This window comes from Bos indicus, chromosome 24 (genome assembly GCF_029378745.1).
Source record: "Bos indicus isolate NIAB-ARS_2022 breed Sahiwal x Tharparkar chromosome 24, NIAB-ARS_B.indTharparkar_mat_pri_1.0, whole genome shotgun sequence".
In the NCBI taxonomy this organism is placed as follows: Eukaryota; Metazoa; Chordata; class Mammalia; order Artiodactyla; family Bovidae; genus Bos; species Bos indicus.
In genome coordinates, this window is record NC_091783.1 from 27,595,893 (window position 1) to 27,602,287 (window position 6,395).

The 6,395-nt window shown below is 37.9% G+C and overlaps 1 long non-coding RNA gene across 1 annotated transcript in view; it reads left to right on the top strand.

Moving 5' to 3' along the window:
- LOC139179347 (uncharacterized) overlaps positions 1-5,138 on the top strand; it is a 57,603-nt gene extending 52,465 nt beyond the window's left edge. Inside the window, exon 4 of the long non-coding RNA XR_011563723.1 lies at positions 2,807-5,138. This is a non-coding gene — a long non-coding RNA (uncharacterized lncRNA). The remainder of the gene's footprint in view (positions 1-2,806) is intronic.
- The last annotated feature ends 1,257 nt before the right edge of the window (positions 5,139-6,395 follow it).

Below are 6,395 nucleotides of genomic sequence, written 5' to 3' on the forward strand. Positions count from 1 at the left end.
TACATAAATCGAAAAGTTTAGTATACAATGACTAATAATATTTACTCCAGTGTGACCTAGGTTTGACAGTTCCATGAGAAGCATTAGTGCTTCATTTATTGATCAAAAGAAATACCTTAGTATTATATAAGAAATTAGACTGCTTCTTTGTAACTAATTATAAAAGAGAGATCAAATTTTCTAGAATTTTGAGAGCATTACTCTGACACTAAGTCACATGTATGTTTTACCAGCTACTGATGGATCAAAATTTGTAAAGTATTTTTATTATTAAATTATATTAAATATATATGTATTGTTCTTAAACTTAAAAGAAAAACACATCCAATACTATCCAGAAAACTGGAACATTAGGAACAGCATTAAGACCAATATAACCAAGAGTTATTTTATGGAGAGGTTGTGGTAGGTGCATTTAATCTCTACCTGAAATTCAAAGACATAATATTTTTTAAATTCTTACTACCTGTATCTCTTTTCCCGAAACATTTTATTTTCAAATTTCTCTTCTTACTGATATTTTATTATTTTAATCTGGTTAGCATTTATTATTGCTATATCTTATTTTTAACAGCTTTAATGAAGTATCAATCAGTTCAGTCAGTTCAGTCACTTAGTCGTGTCCAACTCTTTGAGACCCCATGAATTGCAGCACTCCAGGCCTCCCTGTCCATCACCATCTCCCGGAGTTCACTCAAATTCACATCCATGGAGTCAGTGATGCCATCCAGCCATCTCATCCTCTGTCGTCCCCTTCTCCTCCTGCCCCCAATCCCTCCCAGCATCAGAGTCTTTTCCAATGAGTCCACTCTTCACATGAGGTGGCCAAAGTACTGGAGTTTCAGCTTTAGCATCATTCCTTCCAAAGAATACCCAGGACCATTTTCCTTTAGAATGGACTGGTTGGATCTCCTTACAGTCCAAGAGACTCTCAAGAGTCTTCTCCAACACCACAGTTCAAAAGCATCAATTCTTTGGCGCTCAGCTTTCTTCACAGTCCAAGTCTCACATCCATACATGACCACTGGAAAAACCATAGCCTTGATAATAATATACAAAAACAGCATATACTTACTATTTAATTTGATGGGATTAAACATATGCATACACCAGTGAAACTGTCACCTCAAGCAAGGTAGTAAACATATCCATCATCTTTAAAAGTTTCCTCCTGCCCTCCACATTTTTTATGCTAAGAACACTTAACTTGAGCTACTCTCAGCAAATTTTTCCGTTTACAATGCAGTATTGTCTACTCTGGGGCTTCCCTGGTGACTCAATGGTAAAGAATCCACCTGCCAATGCAGGAGACACAAGTTTGATATCTCGGTTAAGATGATGCCCTGGAGAAGGAAATGGCAACCTTCTCCAGTATTCTTGCCTGGGAAATCCCATGGACAGAGATGCCTGGCAGGCTACAGTTCATGAGGTCTGAGGTCGCAAAAAGAGTTAGACATGACTTAGCAACTAAACATCAACAATTGTTTATTGTAGGCACTGTGTTGCAGAGCAGCTGTCTAGAACTTATTCCTCTTGTATAATGAAACTTTATACATGTTGAACAACTCCCCGTTTCCTCCTCCCACTAGCCACTGGTAACCATCATTCTACCTTCTGCTTCTATGACTTCTATCTGGAATTAGGATTAAGAAGTGATACCTGCACTCTCATGTTCACTGAAGCACTATTCAAAATAGCCACAGACTATATCAATGAGAAACATTTCCTTTCCCAGTAAACTCTTGTACACCTTCTAAAGTGAAAGTGAAAGTGGCTCAGTCGTGTCCTACTCTGAGACACCATGGACACTATAGTTCATAGGATTCTCCAGGCCAGAATACTGGAGTGGGTAGTCTTTCCCTTCTCCAAGGGATCTTCCCAACTCAGGGATCGAACCCAGGTCTCCTGCATTGCAGGTGTATTCTTTACCAGCTGAGCCACCAGGGAAGCCCAAGAATACTGGAGTGGATAGTCTACCCCTTCTCCAGTGGATTTTCCCAACTCAGGAGTTGAACCAGGGTCTCCTAGCTACCAGGGAAGCCCTGAAGATATATGTAAAAATATATCAGAAAAATCTGGTGCAGTCAGGCTTAAAAGCAATATTTTGAACAGTTTATGATTGATTTTGTAAAAAAAATAAATTTTATCCAGTGTGACTAATTATTTATAACACTCTTTAATTTTAGAATGTGAACCCAAACCACTATTTCCTCACTTATGTTGTTTCTGAATCATTATTGAAATATATTATTATTACATACATTACATTCTCTGGGTTACTGAAGACCCAGGGGAAGCAATTATTTTGCTTGGAATTTGACTGGCAGAACTATGAAAATAATCAGTCTGCACACATTTTAAATTTTACAACCACTTTTGGATTTTTTCTACTTATAATAATAGTAATTATTATTAATAATATATATTACATAAAAAGGAAAGAAAAGACATAGGGGCTACAGTATAGTTATGTAATTTGAATATTCAACTCAAAAGGCAAATTATTTAGTCTCTACTTTGTATAAGGCATTATGGCAGCCAGAGTTGGGGATAAAAAATTATATAGGCATTATCCATGTTTGGAGTGAAAGAACAGTCAAGTAGAACTAATGATAAATGACAAAGAAGAAGAAAATGCATATTACAGGTACAAATAAAATCTATAAATTCACAGAGATTCTTACTTTTTGTTTGTTGAAGTTATTATGCAGAAATTAACTTCTGAGTACAAAATAAGAATAGAATTTGGCAATGGACTAATGTAGGACAACTGCATATATATCACGATATCTCTCTTTCTGTCTAGACATGAAGGCATTAATAGTGTGTTTTCAAAGAATGATGAGCATCTCAGAATATAACAGGAACTCAATAGGACAGACAATCTAAGAGGTAAGTTAACACCAAATAGTAGAGCATCTGGCATGGAATGCTATGTATTTCAGTCTTTACTGTTTAACTATTCATACATAGATGTAGAACAAGTCCTTAGAATAAACAAATTTGACCTCAGAATACTAACTCTCTCAGGATTATGAAAATTATTCCATTGAAAGAATTCCAGGTGGGAAAGAAAGAAATGAAGACTCTGTGAAGCCATCCACCTATTCAGCATCTGTACCTCAATAGCTAAATGATGTTTGACAATAATAAAACATAGTGATAGGATTTTTTAGTTCCTGGATACTAAACTCAAATACAAAGTTGCCTGATATTCAATGGTACTAGCCTAATATATTTGACTTACTACTTGTGAGAAACAGTAATAAAAACTACTAACACATATCATGCTTATTTTGGGTTCTACTTTATGCATTGACCTATGCATATCTAATCACAACAAATCCATGGCATACATACTATTTTTTTAACCATTTTATAGATGAAAAACTAAATCATAGTAGCAGTACAGAAAGTGACAAGTATGCTCTGAATTGCTATGCCAGATTCCCTCTATATCTTTTTTTTTTTTTTTGGTAATATGAAAGAAGTCTATATGCTCTAAAAAATCTCAGTTTCTCCATTTTTGCCCAGATCCACTTGGGTAATCTTCTCAAAAAACGAGTCCGAAATGCAGTACTTGGATGCAATCTCAAAAACGACAGAATGATCTCTGTTCGTTTCCAAGGCAAACCATTCAATATCACAGTAATCCAAGTCTATGCCCCAACCAGTAACGCTGAATAAGCTGAAGTTGAATGGTTCTATGAAGACCTACAAGACCTTTTAGAACTAACACTACAAAACATGTCCTTTTCATTATAAGGGACTGGAATGCAAAAGTAGGAAGTCAAGAAACACCTGGAGTAACAGGCAAATTTGGCCTTGGAATATGGAATGAAGCAGGGCAAAGGCTAATAGAGTTTTGCCAAGAGAACACACTGGTCATAGCAAACACCCTCTTCCAACAACACAAGAGAAGACTCTACACATGGACATCACCAGATGGTCAACATCGAAATTAGGTTGATTACATTCTTTGCAGCCAAAGATGGAGAAACTCTATACAGTCAGCAAAAACAAGACCAGGAGCTGACTGTGGCTCAGATCATGAATTCTTTATTGCCAAATTCAGACTAAATTGAAGAAAGTAGGGAAAACCACTAGACCATTCAGGTATGACCTAAATCAAATCCCTTATGATTATACAGTGGAAGTGAGAAATAGATTTAAGGGCCTAGATCTGATAGATAGAGTGCCTGATGAACTATGGTTGAAGGTTCGTGACATTGTACAGGAGACAGGGATCAAGACCATCCTCAAGGAAAAGAAATGCAAAAAACAAAATGACTGTCTGGGGAGGCCTTACAAATAGTAGTGAAAAGAAGAGAAGCGAAAAGCAAAGGAGAAAAGGAAAGATACAAGCATCTGAATGCAGAGTTCCAAAGAATAGCAAGGAGAGATAAGAAAGGAAAAGACTAGAGATCTCTTCAAGAAAATTAGAGATACCAAGGCAGCATTTCATGCAAAGATGGGCTTGATAAAGGACAGAAGTGGTATGGACCTAACAGAAGCAGAAGATATTAAGAAGAGGTGGCAAGAATACACATAAGAACTGTACAAAAAATATCTTCAGGACCCAGATAATCACGATGGTGTGATCACTCACCTAGAGCCAGACATCCTAGAATGTGAAGTCAGGTGGGCCTTAGAAAGCATCACTATGAACAAAGCTAGTGGAGGTGTTGGAATTCCAGTTGAGCTATTTCTAATCCTGAAAGATGATTAAGGCTTAAATTAATGTGGCTTAAAGCTCAACATTCAGAAAACTAAGATCATGGCATCTGGTCCCATCACTTCATGGGAAATAGATGGGGAAACACTGGAAACAGTGGCAAACTCTATTATTTTGGGCTCCAAAATCACTGTAGGTGGTGATTGCAGCCATGAAATTAAAAGACGCTTACTCCTTGGAAAGAAAGTTATGACCAAGCTAGATAGCATATTCAAAAGCAAAGACATTACTTTGCCAACAAAGGTCCATCTAGTCAAGGCTTTTTCCAGTGGTCATATATGGATGTGAGAGTTGGACTGTGAAGAAAGCTGAGCACCAAAGAATTGATGCTTTTGAACTGTGGTGTTGGAGAAGACTCTTGAGAGTCCCTTGGACTGCAAGGAGATCCAACCAGTCCATTCTAAAGGAGATCAGTCCTGGGTGTTCATTGGAAGGACTGATGCTAAAGCTGAAACTCTAATACTTTGGCCACCTGATGTGAAGAGTTGACTCATTGGAAAAGACTCTGATGCTACGAGGGATTGGGGGCAGGAGGAGAAGGAGATGACAGAGGATGAGATGGCTGGATGCCATCGATGATTTGATAGATATGAGTTAGAGTAAGCTCCAGGAGTTGGTGATGGACAGGGAGGCCTGGTGTGCTGCAATTCATGGGGTCGCAAATAGTCAGACACAACTGAGCGACTGAACTGAACTGAACTGAACTGAATCTTCTCAAGAGTTGTGTCAGTTATCTGGTTTTCTTTGTTGCTTTATCAATCAGTCTCTGCTCTTCCCACCTTTATCCCTTTATCTTATGTAGAACTCAAAATGCCATGCCCTTGGCAGTAGAAACTACCTTTATTCTTCACCCCATTCCTCACCCTGGTTTTACAGCTCCCTCCTCCACTATGGTAGTATATTGGTCCCCCAAACATGTGTGTATCATAATTCTAAGCTGTGAATATGTTATCTTATAAGGCAAATGTAAATTAAAGGAATTAATCACCTGACCTCTTTTTTTGAGAGTTAAGTTTTAATTGACAGGAATGTTTAACACTTCAAGTCTGGGAGGCAGCATCTCAAGTAACTGTGAGAGAACTTCTATGAGGAGGAAGGCGGTGGGGGGAGCAAAGATATACAGGAATTTTGCAACTAAGGGCAGATCGTTTGAAAGTCAGAGGATTATTGTTAATTAAAGAAAATCAGATATCTATATTTCAAGGAATTTAGTGCTTTTCTATATATGGGAAGATGCAAGAGTCTGGGCTCACTGAAATCAGTTCCTTAGATATGCACCTCAGGTATATGGGGCCAGTATCCTGTGTTTTCACATCCTGAGTTTCCTCAGGGCTCATCATAGGAAGTGGCTCCTAGATGGCACATATTCTTTCCCTTCCAGAGTTCCCTTAGAACTCACCAGCTCACCATCTATCAGTGGTGGCTGCATTGCTGATAATTATGATATCCTTTGTCCACTGATATGGCAGGAAAAACTCCATTTCTCAGATGGAATATATCACCTGACCTTAAGGTGAAGAGATTATCATAGACTTCCAGGAAAACCCAATGTAATCACAGGCTCCTTAAAAGTGAAAGAGAGCAGCTGAAAGAGTTAGAGAGAAATGTTGACTGTGAAAGAAATACCAGAGAGATGTAATGTTACTGGCTTTAACAAAGA